The sequence below is a fragment of the Elephantulus edwardii genome, unplaced genomic scaffold, assembly GCF_000299155.1.
Source record: "Elephantulus edwardii isolate Elephantulus edwardi_28Jun2011 unplaced genomic scaffold, EleEdw1.0 scaffold00021, whole genome shotgun sequence".
NCBI classification, from domain to species: Eukaryota; Metazoa; Chordata; class Mammalia; order Macroscelidea; family Macroscelididae; genus Elephantulus; species Elephantulus edwardii.
The window spans coordinates 14,686,627-14,704,474 of NW_006399771.1; the positions used below are offsets into that span (position 1 = coordinate 14,686,627).

The 17,848-nt window shown below is 38.8% G+C and overlaps 1 pseudogene; it reads right to left on the reverse strand.

Annotated features, from left to right (window-relative positions):
• The window catches only part of LOC102869258, an 18,034-nt pseudogene extending 12,089 nt beyond the window's left edge, over window positions 1–5,945 (reverse strand).
• Window positions 5,946–17,848: the final 11,903 nt, after the last annotated feature.

Genomic DNA, 17,848 nt, shown 5'->3' on the forward strand with positions numbered 1-17,848 from the left:
GCTTGATTAAAAAAACAATAAAACCATGATAAATTGCAAGACACATTTTCATTTTTAAGATTCAAACATGTTAAAACGAAAAACATTGATGTTGAGTAAATAACAATCAAAAGAGAGGTGGAGTTGCAAAACTAATAATTTCTAAAAATAGAAATTATTACTTGAGGTGAGCTCTGGTGGTCTAGTGGCAAGAAGTTGCATTGTAATCCCAGAGGTGCATGGTTCAAATCCATCAGATACTCTGCTGGAGAAGGAGGAACAATTTCCTCCTATACAAGTCAGATCTGATTTGACGGTACACACACACACACAAATAATAAAAATTTAAAAAAATTTTTAAAAATAAATTATTGCTTGAGACAAAAAGGATATTTTAAATGTTAAGAGAGTCAATTTAAAAGAAAACAAAATACTAATAAACTTTTATCACTTAAGAACAGAGCTCTAAAATATTTGGAACAGAAACTGATGAAATGGAAAAGTAAAACAGTCAACTCAATATATTAGTTGGAAAGTTCAATAACACACTTTCAAGAATAGGCAGAAAAAAACTACACATAAGATTAACAAGTAAATTGAAGAGTTGAGGCAAGTGAAACTAATAGACATAAAAACATTAACAGAGGTAGAATGCACATTCCGCACAAGTGCTGAAAGTCTTCAAGATAGAGTATTTTTTTTGGTGTGTTTTTTTTCCAGGATGGAGTTTTGTTTTGTTTTTTAATTCTATAACGTTCTACTAAGGTTAGAATATGTTCTCCAACCACAATAAAGTAAAATGTAAAAATCAGGAACAGAAAGAAATGTGTTAAATTCACAAAGCTACAAAAAGCAGACAAGATTTGAATGATCTCAAAAAGAAACCTGAAATGACACAAACTCTGTATTTTATACCACTTTTGCCTCAAGACATTGTCTGATTTCGCCATTACGAAGGGTCAGAGGATAAGAAGCAGACACAGCAGTAAAAAGTCCATCTAGAGGTAAGCCTCACACAAATTAGAGTCCAAGCAAGATCTGGTAACAAAGAGCAAGAGCTCTTGGGATTCTGTGGCCCTTGAAAGGCATGACTTAAGAGAAAAATGAAACTGAAAATATACCAACCTGTACAAAGCCTGAAGTCTCATCTTGCGTCCTTGATTCAAATAGGGATGTTTTTCCCTAACTCTACTGTCTATATCCTTCAATAAATAAAAATAGAACTGAACATTTTATCTATAGAAAGAAAACATTATCTAGGTCTCCAAAGTTTTATTATGTGTATGTACAATGCTAGGCATTCACCACAAAATTACCCAGTGTGCCAGAAGGCAAATGACAAAGATTAAAGAGAAACAAAATGACTAAAGAAATAAGCCAGCAAATGATTCAAGATACTGACGTTATCATGCACATATTATAAAAGAACTGTGAACAATAGAATATAAAATATTAGTGACAAGAACTGAACTGTTTTTTGTTCTTTTTTGTTTTAATTGGTTTGCTTACAAAGTTCATATACTTTGTGTTTCACACTATTCTTCATTCACATTCTGTCTCATACAATCATCAGCATGAATTATGCTTTATAAAATTAATCACCACTGGACATTGCCCATCATTACCCTGTCTTTTCATCTGGGTTCTTCCCAATTCCAATTCCTTCCCCCACCCCCCCCCAAACTATGCAACCTTTTGGTTTTGTCCCTACCCATCCTTAGCCCTCTCCTTCTTGAGTTCCCACACATGTTTTACTAGTAAACCTTCTATTTTTACAATAATGGTCTTATGCAGTATTTGTCCTTATGAAACTGCATTAGTTCACTCAGCATAATGCTCTCCAGTCTCTCCCAAATTATGCAGTATTTTTAAAAATCATTGCTCCAGAGTGCTGCATAGTATTCCATTGTGTGAATGCACCACAGTTTCTTAATTCATTTGGTTGGTTTTTTATTTTTAAAAATCAAATGCAAGGTGATTCTTGGAGACCTGTATATCTGGTCTATATGGTGAATTTTCCTGTATGTAAATGACACTTTAATTTTTAAAATGGAAAACTTCCAATGAGGTGAAAGTCTACAGGATGTGGTCATGTTAACTTGGAAGTACAAATGAAACTATTTAGAAAACATTTCAGATTTCTAAACAAGGTGTATGGAGATACCACTAAGATACTGAATATAGGAAGAAAAGCTGGTTTGGGTTGGAAATTAATTTATCATAGGACATACTAAATTGAGGTATCTGGGATATTAAAATTGTTGTTGCTATGTAATGTGGAGTCAGGATCAACTCATAGCCGACCATCCGGTGGAATATCAGAGGCTGTTAATTGCATGAGAGGAGACTGGCCGCCTTTCTTCCCCAGAAGATTCCAGCCACGTGCCTTCGGTTTGGCTGTGCAGCTCTACACTACTAGGTCACCTGTCCTAGAGCTCCCTGTCCTTATCCTTACTCTAGTATCTCTTGAAAGCAGGAATACTACAAAGGAAATGTAAATTTATGATATTCAAGGTTACAAAACGAAATCTAACCTATGATTCTTCATTTTCTGTGCCTTTTGATAAATCTGGCTTTATAACTTCTCTCATCAAGAGTCATTGCCACCTTGTCAGAACTAGCCAGAAGCTGACCCTCCATTGGATTTTTGGGGGCTATAAACTGAAAGAGAGGAGATTGCCCATCTTTCTCCCAAGGAGTTGCTGGTGATTCAAGCCACCGGAGAGGTGTGGCCTTTTGGGTTAGCAGCACAAATCTTTATGACTAGACTGCCAGATCTTCCTATCAAGTTCTTGTTAGGTGTCATTTAGTGGAGTATGACTCATAGTGACCCTATGAATAACAGATCTGAACCCTGTCGTATCCTGTGCCATTCTCATACTTTCTGACACATTAGAGCCCATTGCAGCAGTCACTATTGTGACTTAAGTCCATTTGGTTGATGGTCTTCCTCTCTTTCACTGACCCTCCCACCTTGCCAAGCATGATGTCTCCAAGGAAAAGGATCTCCTAGCAACATGCCTGAAGTATGTGAGACAGAGCTTTATCATCATGGCCTCCAAGAAATACTCTGGCTGCAATTTCTCCAAAACTTGTTTGTTTGTTCTTTTGGAAGTCCATGGGATATTCAATATTCTTCTCCAACACTACAGCTCAAAGGCATCAATTCTTTTTCTGTCATCCTTACTCACTGTTCAACTCTTAGACGCATAGCAAGTGATCAGAAAGACCATGACCTGAATCAGGTGCACTTCAGTCTTCTTTAATTTGGAGAGATCCCTGACTGCAGACTTTCACCAATATAATTTGTCTCCTGATTTCCCAACTGCTGGTACGAAGGGTATTGATTGTGGATATGAGTAAGATGAAGTTGTTCAATCTTTGTTCAATCTCTGACAAGTTCAATCTTTTCTCCATCTATCATGATGTTGCTTAATTGTCCAATGGTATTTTTCTTTCTGAGAAGCAATCTATATTGAAGGTTGCATTCTCTGATCTTCTGCAACAAGTGCTTCAACTCTTCCTCACTTTCAGCAAGCAAGGTTGTGTCATCCACATAATGCAAATTATTGATGAGTTTTCCTCCAATCTTGATGCTACATTCTTCTTCACAGAGTTCAGCTTCTTGAATAATTTGCTCAGCATATGAACTGAATAGTTATGGAGAGAAGATACAATCCCAATGCACTCCTTTCTTAATTTTAAACCATGTAATGTTTCGTTCCTCTGTTCCTACAGCAGCCTCTTGGTTTAGGTACAGGTTTTGCATGAGCACAATCGAGTGCTCTGGGATTCTCATTCTTCTGAATATTAGCCATAAATTGTTATGATACACACAAACACCAGTCATTAAAGCACAAATAGACATTCTTCTAGTATTCTTTACTTTCAGCCAGAATCCTTCTGAACATCAGCAATGATATCTTTGATAGTAGGGCCTCTTCTAAGTCCTGCTTGAAGTTCTGGCAGTTCCCTATCTGTGTAGTGTTCCAGCCATTTTTTAATGATCTTCTTCAGTATTTTGCTTGCATGTGACATTACTGACATTGTCGGATAGTTTCCATATTCTGTTGGATCACCTTTCTTGGAAATGGGAACGAATATGGATCTCTTCCGGTCAGTTGGCCAGATAGCTGTCATCCAAATTTCCTGGCATAGACTGGTGATCAATTCCAGGGCTGCATCTATTAGTTGAAACATGTCAGTGGGTATCATATCGATTTCTGGGGCCTTAGCTTTCTGCCAATATCTTCAGTGCAGATTTATCTTCTTCCTTCATTACCATTGGCCTTGTCTATATAGTACTTTCTGAAATTTTTCAGGGTCAATTCTTTTTGTTACAGTCACTCTGTGTATTCCCTCCATCTTCTTTTGATACTTTCTGAATCATTCAACATATTGCCCATAGCATCTGCCAATATTGTGACTTGAGGCTTACATTTGGTTTTCAGTTCTTTCAGCTTGAGAAATGCAGAGTTCTTCCCTTTTTATTCTCCAATGCCAGCTCACTACATATTCCATTATAATACTTTGCTTTGTCTTCTCCAGCTGCCCTCTGAATTCCTCTGTTCAGTGCTTTACTTCATCAGGTCTTCCATTTGTTTTGGCTCTTAATGCTCTAGTGTAATTTTCAAAGTCTCTTCTCATTCCATTTCCAGCTCCTCCCCCACTCACTCCCTTTCTTCTCTGTCTTGCTCTCTTCATGGATGATATTCTTGATGTCATCCCACAAATCACCTGGTCTTTGATCACTGATCATTTGTTCAATGCTTCAAATTTATTCTCCAGATGATTTTGAAATTCTGGTGGAATAGAGCAAGATCATATTTTAGTTTTCTCAGGCTTGTTTTCATTTTCTCCACCTCAGTCTGAAGATGCATATGATTAACTGATTCAAAGTGGCCAAATCTCTACTTATAATACTCTGTGTTTCTCTACTGTTCATAGGGTCTTAAGAGATCTGTTATTTAAGAAGCAGACAGCCAATCCTGCTTCCTAGTCTGTCATAATCTTGTAGCTCTACTAAACTCCTAAAACCTGTCCACTACAAGTGACTCTTATGGCATTTGACATATTGATAGCATAGCTTTCAGCAACACAGCAACCCACAAGTTACCTCAGTACAGCAAACTGAAAAGCAAGTGCTGTACTAATTAGAACAATTAATTCCTCAAATACAACACACTGATAATTTAGTGTTGTACCTCTAATAGCAAATCAGGTATACAAGTATCATGTTACCAGGTCCAGCTGAAGCCTGCATGGATGTGGCAGCATATTCTCCTGGGAGAATGATGAAGTGTTCTGGCAGAGTCTCACAGCCGGCATGCTGGCCTAATATCCTACATATGGAAATTAAGGCCACATGGAAGCTTTTGCTGAATCTGCAACTGCTTCCCAAAAACAACTTCACCAAATGACTGTTGAGCAAAAATCCCCCCTTCTGGGACCCAATTGCTTTAAATAAGAGGCTCCCAGCTTCCAACTTACTATTTATCCAAAAGTCCTGTCTTCCAACTCCAACCCCTTTAAATTAGAGGCTTCTAGCCTCCAAACAACTGTTGATCAAAAAGCCTATCAAGAGGTAAAACCTACTTCCCCTGGCCCTTGGAGAAGGAGCTCTATTGGCTTAGTGGTTAGCATTGTATTGCCAACTTTAAAGCAGTTGTTTTGAATTCAATAGCTGCTCCCTGGGAGAAAGGTGCACAATCCCCTCCTGTGTTATTTACAGCCTGTGGAAGTCCACTGGAGCGTCAGCTATGCATCTGTCTCAATTTGACAGCAATAAGTTGACTTGACCAACTGTACCTGTTACCTGGTGACTTGTTCCGGTTAAAAGAATGCAGCAAAATATAATGTGCAAGTTCCAAGCTGAAGCTGCAAGCTATTTTGTATGCTTCTGAACTTGTTCTCTTGAGATTCCTGCTTCTTCCATGTGAACAAGCCCAGACTGCCTGCTGGAGCATGAGGCCAGGTTAACAGAGCTAAATTAGCCCAGTTATCCTAATGAAGGGCCAAAGATGTGAGTCAACCAATTTTGCAAACCTGCCTATCATTGCTACAAATGACTGCAGATGAATGGGAAAACCCTGTTATTATTAAGGTAAGATAAATCAGCAAAGCAATCTGGCTGCCCCACTGATTCCTGAGCAACAATGTTAACAACATTGTTAATAATAAGCACTGGTGGCATAGAGCTGCCAACACAAAGACAATTCTAATTCACTAGCTGCTTGGTGGGAGAAAGACGGGCTACCTCCTCCTATGTGATCCATTTACAGCCTCTGAAAACCAGCTGGAGTATCAGCTCCAATTTGAAAACACATAACAACAATGACAAGCAATAAATAAGCTACAAAACTGTTGTTATTGTTAGCTGTGGTCAAATCAGTTCCAACTCATGTTGTTATCTTTAGGTGCACCTGAGCTCAGTCTCATAATGACCCTACGTATAACAGAATTAAAACCCTATCTGACCATTCTATCCTCAAATCTCTGCTGTGCTCCAGCCTAATTTGGAAGTTACTGTGTCAATCCATATTGCTGAAGGTCTTCCATTTTGCTGATCCTTTACTTTTCCAAACTTGATGTCTTTCTCCAATGATGGACCTTTCTTAATAGCATGGCCAGAGCATGTGTGGAGAAGTCTAACCATCTTTGCCTACAAGGAGCATTCTGATTGCACTGCTTCCAAGATAAAATTATTTGTTCTTTTGGAAGTTCAAGCCAGCCCAAGGAGCTTTGGTAGAGTTGTCTGTAGCAAGTTACTATTAACTCAAAGGCCATGCATCTCTGGCAGTTCAAATCCACCAGCAGCTTCTTGAGAGTAAGATAGGTAGTCTCCTCTCATTAATATTTACAATCTCAGAAAGGCAATGGAGGATCATGATGAATAGGAACTTACTTGATGGCAAGGGGATTGTTGTTATTGTTGTCGTTGTTGTTATGTGCCGTCAAGTCACCTGTGGCTCATAGTGGTCTTTTGTACAGGAGCTCTGAACTCTGCCTTGTCCTGAGCCAGTCTCACTAATTCTGACACACCAATCCCATTGCAAAAGTCACTGTATCAATCCATCTCATCCAGGGTCTACCTCTCCTGGGCTGTCCCTCCACCCTTCTGAGTATGATGTCCTTCTCCAAGTACCTGTCTTTCCTGGACATGTGCCCAAAGTATGTGAAACAGAACTTCAAAATCCTAGCTTGCAAAGAGAATCTTGGTTTCACCCTCTACAAGACAGACCTGTTCGTTTTCTTGGCAGTCCATGGCATGCTCAAGACTCTTCCCTAGCACCACAATTTGAAGGCTTCATTCTTCTGTCATCCTTAGTCATTGTCCCACTCTTCAATGCACTGCAAGTAATTGGGAAGGCCATGGCCTGGATAGGGTTTGATTTTATGTTTAATTTTGGCAAGTATGGCATATCCCATATTCTCATCAACATGACAATTTAAAAGCATCAATTCTTCCATCTTCCTTATTCATTGTTCAGCTTTCACATGCATATGAAAATTTTATGGCTTGAGGAAATCACACTTAGTCTTTAAAGTAGCATCCTTGTTCTTTAGTTTTTTAGAGAGGTCCTTGGCAGAAGATTTGTTCAGTGCAATAGTCATTTGATTTCTTGATTGTTGTGTCCATGTGTGTGAACTGCATATCCAAGTAAAGTGAAACTCTTGACAATCTGAATCTTTTCTTCATTTATCATGGGATTACCAATTGGTCATAATCGGGTTTTTTATGTATTTATGTTGAGCAATAAGCACAAAGAGAATATATATGCCAATAAAGGGGTTGTATTAAAGAACGATTCAATATCTAAACATGACCCAAAAGTTATAAAGACATAAAATGGTCACTTCAGCAGCAAATATACTAAAATTGGAATGACACAGAGGAGATTATCATGGCCCCTGCACAAGGATGATACACAAATTCATAAAGTGTTCCATATTTTTTTTTAAAAAGTTACAAACACACACACACACACACACACACACACACACACAGTTACAAACACATAAAATGTACTTATACATCATAAGGAAAAACTAATTTTGCTGATACTGAAAATATGGTTTATAATTTCTTTTAAATAGGGATATATTTACAATATTTTTATACATACATAAACTTGGAAACTAGCACCATACCTAATTAATGTAGTCCCAATAATATAAGGAATAAGCTAAAGATAATCTTTATATCTTCCAAGCAGCTCTCATGGTTGAGTGTGTAGGGGGTTGTGCTGCCAACCCAAAAGCCACACCATTCTGCCAGTTCTAATCCAGTGGTTCCTAAAGAAAATGACAGGAAATCAACTCTTACGCAATTTACAGACTTAGAAACCCAATGGTGAGCTATGAGTTGGTTCAGATTCACTGGTAATAAGGTGTTATCACCACCATATTTCTGTCAATATGATTATAGAAATTAACAAACATTTTAAAAGTGAATTCAAGGTGTCATTTTGTGCTGATGGCATGACTGTTTATCTAGAAAGCTAAGGTAATAAAATGATATGGGAGCCTGGGCTCTATGAGGAGAAACGTGGGGTCAGGATTGGTGGAAGATCTATTAAAAATCTGCGTTATGCAGACGACACAACCCTGCTTTCTGAAACTGAGGAGGACCTGAAGCATTTGCTGCAGAGGGTCAAGGACTGCAGCCTTCAGTATGGATTTAGGCTCAATGTCAAGAAGACAAAGATTCTTGCCACTGGATCAATTGGCAGCATCAGGATGGAGGGTGAAGACTGAGATTGTTCACAGCTTTAGTTTGCTTGGCTCAGCAGTCAACACTCTTGGCACTAGAAGCCAGGAAATTAAAGGATGTATTGCGATGGGAAAGTCTGCTGTTAGGGACCTCTCTAAAGTACTCAAGAGCAACGGTGTCTCTCTGGAGACTAAGGTCCGGCCATGGTTTTTGCCATCACTTGTTATGCATCAGAGAGTTGGACAATGACTAGGGAGCATAGAAGGAGAATTGATGCTTTTGAGCTGTGGTGCTGGAGAAGAGTATTTAGGGTACCATGGACTGCTAAGAAAACAAACAGATTCATCCTGGAGAGGGTTAAACCGGGCAGCTCCTAGGAGGCAAGGATTCTTAGGCTTCGTCTAACATACTTTGGACATGTTGTAAGGAGGGACCAGTCCTTGGAGAGGGACATCATGCTTGGTAGGGTGGAGGGATGGCACAGGAGAGGAAGACCCTCATGAGGTGAATCGATTCAGTGACTGGGGTAATCGGGATGGGTGTGTCAGAGACAGTGCGATTGGAACAAGACAGAGCAGAGTTACGGGCTGTTGTACAGAAGGTCACTATAAGTCGCAAGTGACTCGAAGGCACATAACAACAGCAACAACAACAACAATTTATTAATAACAAAAGCATAAAAATTTATACAGTTGTAACCATGTGGGACACGGTATATCTGACTTTTACCAACTTCACAGTGGGTCCTATTCCCATCAACCACACAAAACCAATTCTCTAAGGTCAGACATGGTCCCCATGCTTTCACACTTTTTCTACTCATCCAACACCAATTTTACTGCTTTACTAAGTCCAAAATATGATGTGACTGCTTAAAGACCACACAGAACCACATTAGGGAAGTCAAAAGGCTGTAATTCTCATCAGTAGTAGAATACTACTTTGGACAGTTTCTGAAAAGAGCTTGCAATCATCTCAGCCTTGAGCCTCGCAGCTTTAGCCCAGAGTTACAAAACTCTAAGCCTTGCCAAATACTGGTCTCTCCTCACCAGTCTTCCAACAAACCTGGGGAAATGCTTTTATCTCTGGTTCAGTGGGGTAGTAGTGAACTAAGGTTGCTCTGTCTCATATCAAGTCTCCATTTCTCTGTTATGGCGGCACTTCCAGGCCCTAGTTTGGCTGGATCAAGAATCTCTGGCTCCCAAAGGATTCACTGAAGTCTCTCGCTTCTTCTTTGCTGATAGGGAAGATTCTCTATTCTGTTGCTTGAACTAGTCAATTTAATGGCAAAACTAGCCAATCCCTTTGTGCATTGACAAGATTAGCCAATCCCTTGGTGACTAGGCTAATGCACTCTATTTGCATTGTCATAACCATCCACATGGAAACAACAGCCAATGGCCAGGGAAGCCATTTTGAACAATAAATCCTCAACATCACAATGTCACCTGTGACAGCAGGAATTTGTAGGGACAGACTTTGTACTTTTTTGGGCCTTGGAAGTGTTCCACTTTTGACAGGCTGCAGGCTTACCACTCTGCTATTGCACATTTCAGTGGAAAATACTTGAGTTTTCTTCCTCTGAAAAGGTCTTACACAGGTCTTGGTTCTCTCATGTTTTACTCTATCTGGAAACAAAAGGCTTTTATAGAGCAAGTAAGAAGAGAGGAAAAAAGAAATAATACATTGACATTTCCTGTGCATGATTTATGTGAAGAAAAGTAAAATATTATTGTGGAATGCAAAGTCATTTTATCAAATTACATCCTCTTGCTCAGGAAATTTCAGAATTACAAAAATGTCAGTTATCTTTAAGTTATAAATTTTGTGTAATCCCAATAAAAATACAAGTGATTTCCTTTCCTGGCAAGGGGGGGAAGGGAACTAGACAAATGGACTATAAAGTTCAAATAAGAAATAAGAACACAGTAATTTTGAAAAAAAAAGGAAACAGAAGAAAAATGCGATGCATTTTTCTAGCGGATAATAACATAGTTAAAACATTTTAAAAAATGGTGCTGATGCATGTGTAGCACAGATAAGAATCTTTTGAAACAAAGAGATCCAAAGAAATCATAATAGAAAAGAGATAAAAAGAGACAGTTTATAGGATATAAAAGTAGTCTTTAAGCCCTTGAGAAAACATTAAGCTTCAATCATGCAAATACAAATTACATGTTTGTTGTTGTTTTTGTTATGTGCCATCGAGTTGGCTGCGACTCATAGTGACCCTATCTACAATAGCTCTGAACGCTACCCTATCCTGAGCCAGTCTCACTGACTTTGACATACCTAATCCCACTGTCCCAATTACCATGTCCATCCATCTCATCTGGGGTCTTCCTCTCCTGCACTGTCCCTCCACATTTCCCAGCATGATATCCTTCTCCAAGGACTGTTAACCTCCTGGCAATGCGCCCATAGTATGTGAGATGGAGCTTCAAAATCCAAGCCTCCAAGGAGAAACTTGGTTTTACCTTCTCCAAGACAACTTACTTGCTCTCTTGGCAGTCATGGTATGTTTATAAAAGAATTTAATCTTCCCTTAAAAATCATATATGTTGTGTTGATGACAACGTGATCCACTTTTACACTGGTGAAAGACGTGTAAATGAATCCTCTTTAAACTCTAATTTGGTATTATAACTAAAATCACACAGACCCTCTGCAAATGGCAAGTCCACTTTTAGGAACTTAACAAATATATTCTTAAATGTGCTAAGTATGTGTAAAGATAGTGTCACTGTAAGAGCAAAAAACCTAAAAATAATAGAAATGTCCAGTAGTATGGAACTGATTAAGAAAATGATGGTAAAAAATTTGACAGTAAGGCCCAATCAGCCAGAGAACAGCACTCTCTTGCTTTGGACCCCTGGAGTTGCTCTCTAATTTCTACCCTCACTTCACCAACCTACCTTATTTTTCTCTTTTGCACTTATCATCTGGCATACTGCATATAATTCATTACTCATTTGTTTCTTCTCAGTCCTTTCATTCTTTCTGCTAGAATTGCAAGTTCCATCAACAGCAAGATTTTGGACATTTGTCCATTGTTGTATTTTCAGTGTCTAAGAGTTCCTTATGACTAAGGATGACAAAAGAAAAATCAATGCCTTTGGGTTGTGGTGAGGAGAAGAGAGTTGAGCATTTCATAGACGGTAAAGAGAACAAACTAGTTTGTGTGGGTGAAACCAAGTTGCTCCTTGGAGGCAAGGATTTTGAAGCTTTGTCTCACATACTTTGGACATGTTGCCAGTAGGGACAAGTCCTTCGAGAAGGCCATCCATCATGCTTTGAAGAGTGGAGGAATGGTGCAAGAGAGGAAAAACCTGGATGAAATGGATAGACACAATAACAGGGGTAATGGGGTTAGGTGTGTAGGAGAAAAGTGAGACTGGCTCAGGACAGGATAGGTTCAGAGATATTGCACATAGTGTAGCTATGAGTTGCAGGCAATTTGACAGCAAATAACAACAAGAAGTCCTTGGCACGTGGTAGATACTCAGTAAATGCTTATTAAATAAGTGAATAAAAGAAATAATGCATATAGTAAATTCTCTTAGCTCTCTTTCAAAGTGAGAAAATAAAAATGCAGAAGCATTCTATTCTTTTTTAAAAAAAGTATCAACACACATATGTATGCATACACACTCATGCTTGCTTAACTTGACACTTTATGAAAAAGCTAGTTATCAGGAAACAGTAAAGAAGAGCTACATCATTGGTCATCAGAGGTGAGAAGAAAATGTTAAGTCTGCTTTAAAGCTTTTTAATATTGTATCTACGTACCTTAAGTTTGGTAGTCAAAAAGGAATTTTTTAATATTGGAATTTGAGAGAGAAAAATTATAGGCAAAGGTACAGGAGATAACTAAAGAAAATACTCAAACAGTAACAAGAAAGAGGCTCTAGGACAGTAAGAAGTTTTCAGAGCCTTTGGTCCTGAGGACGGTGAGTGCAGGCAGTCCCCAGATTACAAATATCTCACTTACTTCCACAGGTATGTAAAATATGAACCAACTGTGGAGTCAGTATGAGGGTGGAGTGAATGGGGACTGTACTAGGTGACACTGTCAACAGGATGAACATAAAATGATGGTCTATAAAATTTGTGTGCAGTGTTTCTGCAGAAATTATTATTATTTTATTAGAATGGCTTTGTGGTTATTTCACTAGTCATCTGTCAGTTTTTCCTATTGTGGTAGTTCTTGTGTTGCTGTGATACAGGAAACGATATTGCCAGTATTTCGAATACCCTTAGGGTCATCATCTAAAATGGACAGATTTTGGCAAAGCTTCCAGATTAAGGGGATTAGAAAGAAATATCTGGAGATTTACTGCTGAAAATTGGCCCATGAAAACGTCATGAATAACAGTGGATCGTTATGTGATGCAGTGCAAGAAGAAGTATCCTGAGGCAGAAAGACTCTAAAAATCGGACTGGGGAAGAACTGCCCCCTCAAGGTAGACTCATACTCATTCATTGCTGTTGAGTAGGAATTGACTCTTAACTGACCCTCCATTGAATTTCTGAGCTTGTAAATAGCATGAGAGGAGATTGTCTATCTTTCTCCCTCAGAGTGGCTGATCGGTTCATACCACCAGAGAAGTAGAGTTTGTGGGTTAGCAGTGTAACTTCCTAAGGATTAAACCACCAGGGCTCCCATAAAGTCGTCAATCTTAATGGGTAGATGGAGTAAAGCTTTCAAGAGCTTCATTTTCTGATGTGACAACACTCCAAATGAGAAAAGTAGCTGCAAACATGCATTAATAACTGAATGTCATATTTTGTTATGTGCCATCGAGTCATCATAGCAACCCTATGTACAATGGCCCTAAACCCTGCTCTAGCCTGTGCCAATGTCACTGACTCCAACACACAGACCTCCTTTTACCTCAGTCACTGAATCAAACCGTCTCACTGAGGGTCTTCCTCTCCTGTGCTGTCCCTCCACCCTCCCAAGGATGATGTCCCTCTCCAAGGACTGGTCCCACCTTGCAACATGTCCAAAATATGTCAGATGAAGCTTCAGAATCCTTGCCTTTAATGAGCAGCCTGGCTTCACCCTCCCCAGGATGAACTTGTTTGTTCTCCTAGCAGTCCATGGTATATTCAATACTCTTTTCCAGCACCACAGCTCAAAGGCATCAATTCTCCTTCTACCATTTGTAGTTACTGTCCAGTCTCTGATGCATAGCAAGTAATGGCAAAGACCATGGCCTGTATCAGGTGCACCTTAGTCTCCAGACTGATAATCATTGCTCTTCAGTACTTTGGAGGGGTCTCTGACAGCAAACTTTCCCAATACAATTCATCTTTTAATTTCTTGGCTGCTGGTACCAAGAGTGCTGATTGTAGAGACATGCAAACTGAATCTGTCAACAATCTCAATCTCTTCACCATCTATTATGAAGCTGCCAGTCAGCCCAGTGGTGAGAATCTTTGTTTTCTTGATCTTGAGCTTCAATCCATTTTGAAGGCTGTAGTCCTTGACCTTCTGCAGCAAGCACTTCATGTCCTCCTCAGTTTCAGCAAGCAGGATAGTGTCATCTGCATAATGCAGATTGTTGATGAGTCTACCCCCAATCCTGATGCCACACTTCTCCTCACAGAGAATTTGTTCTGCATATAGACTGAAAAGATAAGGATATAAGATACATCCTTGACACACACCCTTCCCAATTTTGAGCTACGCAGTGTTTCCTTGCTCTGTTCTGATGATTGCCTCCTGGTCCAAGTATAGGTTTCACATAAGCATAATTGAGCATTCTGTGATTCCCATTCTTCTCAGAGTCAGTCACAGTTTGTTGTAATCCACACAATCAAATGCCTTTTCATAGTTAATGAAACAGATAGACATTCCTCTGATATTCTCTGCTTTCAGCCAAGATCCATCTGACATTAGCTATAATATCCATAGTACCATGGTCTCTTCTAAATCCAGCCTGCACTTCAGATAGTTCTCTGTTGATGTGTTATTTCTGTCATTTTTTTATAATCTTCAGCAGAATCTTGCTTGCATGTGATATCAATGACTCTGTTCAATAATTTCCACACTCTGCCGGATAACCTTTCTTTGGAATGGGAACAAATATAGATCTCCTCTAGTCAGTTGGACAGGTGGTTGTCCTCCAGATTTCTTGGCACAACTGGTGAGCACATCCAAGGCAACATCTGTTTGCTGAAATATGTCAATCGGTATAACATCAATTTCTGGGGTCTTGTTTTTGGCCAATTATTTCAGAGCAGTTTGAACTTCTTCCTTCATCACCACAGGCTCTTGCTCATATGTTATTTCATGAAATTCTTCTGTGTCCACCAATTCCTTTTGGTACAGTGACTCTGTATACTCTTTCCATCTTATTTTAATGCTTCCTGGATCATTCAATATTCTGCCCAAAGCATCCTGAAGTATATTGCAACTTGAGGTTTGAATTTGTTCTTCAGTTCCTTGAACTTAAGAAATGCTGAGCGATTTGGGCCCTTTTGATTATCTGACTCCAGCTCCTTGCACATTTCATTGTAATACTTAGTCTTCCTGTGCTGCCCTCTGGAATCTTCTCTTCAGCTCCTTGCACATTTCATTGTAATACCTGGTCTTCCTGCGCTGCCCTCTGGAATCTTCTACTCAGCTCCTTAATATCTTGATTTCTTCCCTTTGCTTTGGCTTCCTGGTGCTCTAGTGCAATATTTAGAGTTTCTTCTGACATCCATCTTGGTATTTTCTTCCTCCTCTTTATTTGTAATGATCTTTTGCATTCTTCCTGGATGATATTCTTGATATCCTCCCACAGCTCATCTGGTCTTCACTATTTAATGACCAAGGCCTCAAACTTGTTCCTGAGATGGTTTTGAATTTCATATAGGATACACTCAAGGTCAAATTTTGGTTCCTATGGACTTGATTTAATTTTCCTCAGCTTCAGCTTGAACTTGCATATGAGTTGTTGGTGGTCTGTTCCACAGTCAGCTCCTGGCCTAGTTTTCACAGCTGATATTGAGCTTCTCCAGCAATTCTTTCCACAGATGTAATCTGATTCCTATGTATACCATCAGGTGAAATCCCTATGTATAGCATGTGCTTGTATTTTAAAATGTATTATTTTGTGTTTTTAATATGTTTGTATTATAAAATGTATTTACAATGAATAAATCGTTGATTGGGCAAAATTCTATCCTTCTGTCTCTGGCTTCATTTCTGTCACCAAGTCCATGTTTTCCAACTGCTGATCCTTCTTCTCTATTCCCAACTTTTGTATTCTAGTCACCCATTATTATTAAGGCATCTTGATTGCATGTTCCAGCAATTTCTGACTGCAAAAGTTGGTAGAAATTTTGTTTGCTCGTCTTTGGCTCTGATTGTTGGTGCATATATTTGAATGATGGTGGTATTCACTGGACTTCCTTGTATGTGTATGGATATTATCCTGTCACTATTATACTTAAAATTTGAGATACATATAATGGTTCCCAATATAAACATTACTTTGCATATTGCATCAAAACATTATTATTACTGTATTATCATTTTAAAGATATTACTATAGCTGGAAGTGTTTAATATTTTTAATGCATACAAAGGTATATTATATACTATACAGTAAGACAAATCTTTGATTTACTAAGATTAGAAGCAAACCTGTTTCATATAAATTCTACTTAAAGACAAACTTAGAAACAGGACTTGTTCACTGTCTCTTCCTTTTGAGTTCCTTCAACATGTCTTGTGTCCAGCTACTTCACTGTCCTCAACTCTTATGTTGTTGTTGTTATGTGCCATCGAGTAGCTTGCAACTCATAGTGACCCTATGCACAACAGCTCTGAACCCTGCTCTATCCTGAGCCAACGTGACACACCTACCCCCATTACTCCAGTCACTGAGTCAATCCATCTCATTGAGGGTATTCCTCTCTTGCGCTGTTCCTCCACCCTCCCAAATATGATGTCCCTCTCCAAGGACTAATCCCTCCCTGCAACATGGCCAAAGTATGTCAGGTGAAGCTTCAGAATCCTTGCCTCTAAGGAGCAGTCTGGTTCCCTCCTCTCTCAGATGAAGGTGTTTGTTCTCCTAGAAGTCCATGAAATATTCAACACACTTCTCCAGTACCACAGCTCAAAGACATCAATTCTCCTTCCATCATCCCTAGTCATTATCCAGCTTTCTGAAGCATAGCAAGTGATTGCAAAGACTAAGGCCTGGATCAGGCACATCTTAGTCTCTAGATTGACATTGTTGTTGCTCTTCAGTACTCTGGAGAAGTCCCTAACAGCAGACCTTCCTAATGCAATTCGTCTTTTGATATGACGTCTCTTAGAGGCACTTTATATCTTTGTGAAAATACATTGATATAATCATGTTGGAATACAATTCCTATCATGTGTACTTAAAAAAATCTATTCATTCTTTCAGGAGCCTCTGATTCCTCTTCATATGGTCCCCATGGCCATCTGTCTGGAGTTTTTCCCTTAGAAATGAATGCTGTCATTTTTTAAACAAACCTTTTTATACAGACTTTTCATGTGCTTGCCTTTGTCTGTGGTTATTCACATATCTTTGAGCTTCTTGAATGACGTTCTGGTGGCTTAGTGGCTAAGTGTTTTATTGTTGACCAGAAGGGCAGTGGTTTGAATCTACCAACTACTCTGTTGAAGATATAGCTGTCTGCTTCTGTAGGGATTCATAGCCTTGGAAATGTAAATAACAATTCAATTCTCTGTAAGTCTGGAGTGACTTAACTGTATGAATGTTAGAGATGTGACAGGTGAGCCCTCGATAGAGCTGTAATTCATCTTTGTACATTTTCAAGAAGATAGTTTGGAAAGTTATAGGCAGGCACACAGTAGGAGCTCTCTCAAAATGTACATTGAGTGTATGACTGATTTTTTTCTTCATTAATTGATTATAAAATTAGAACAATTCTAATGGAAGATGAACTTTAAAGCTTTAAAAAATATGTATCATTAGTACACTATATTTATAGTACGATGTTTGGCAATAAAATTGTCTTTGGGGAACTTAACTTTTAAAAGGTTTTTATTTTAAAAAATGGATTTAGTAGAGATATGCAAAACTGCCTGAAAGAGTTCTGACCAATAGAACTGGTGACCAGATTAAAATCATTAACATAGTCAAAGAAAGAATGTGTCCACCAGTA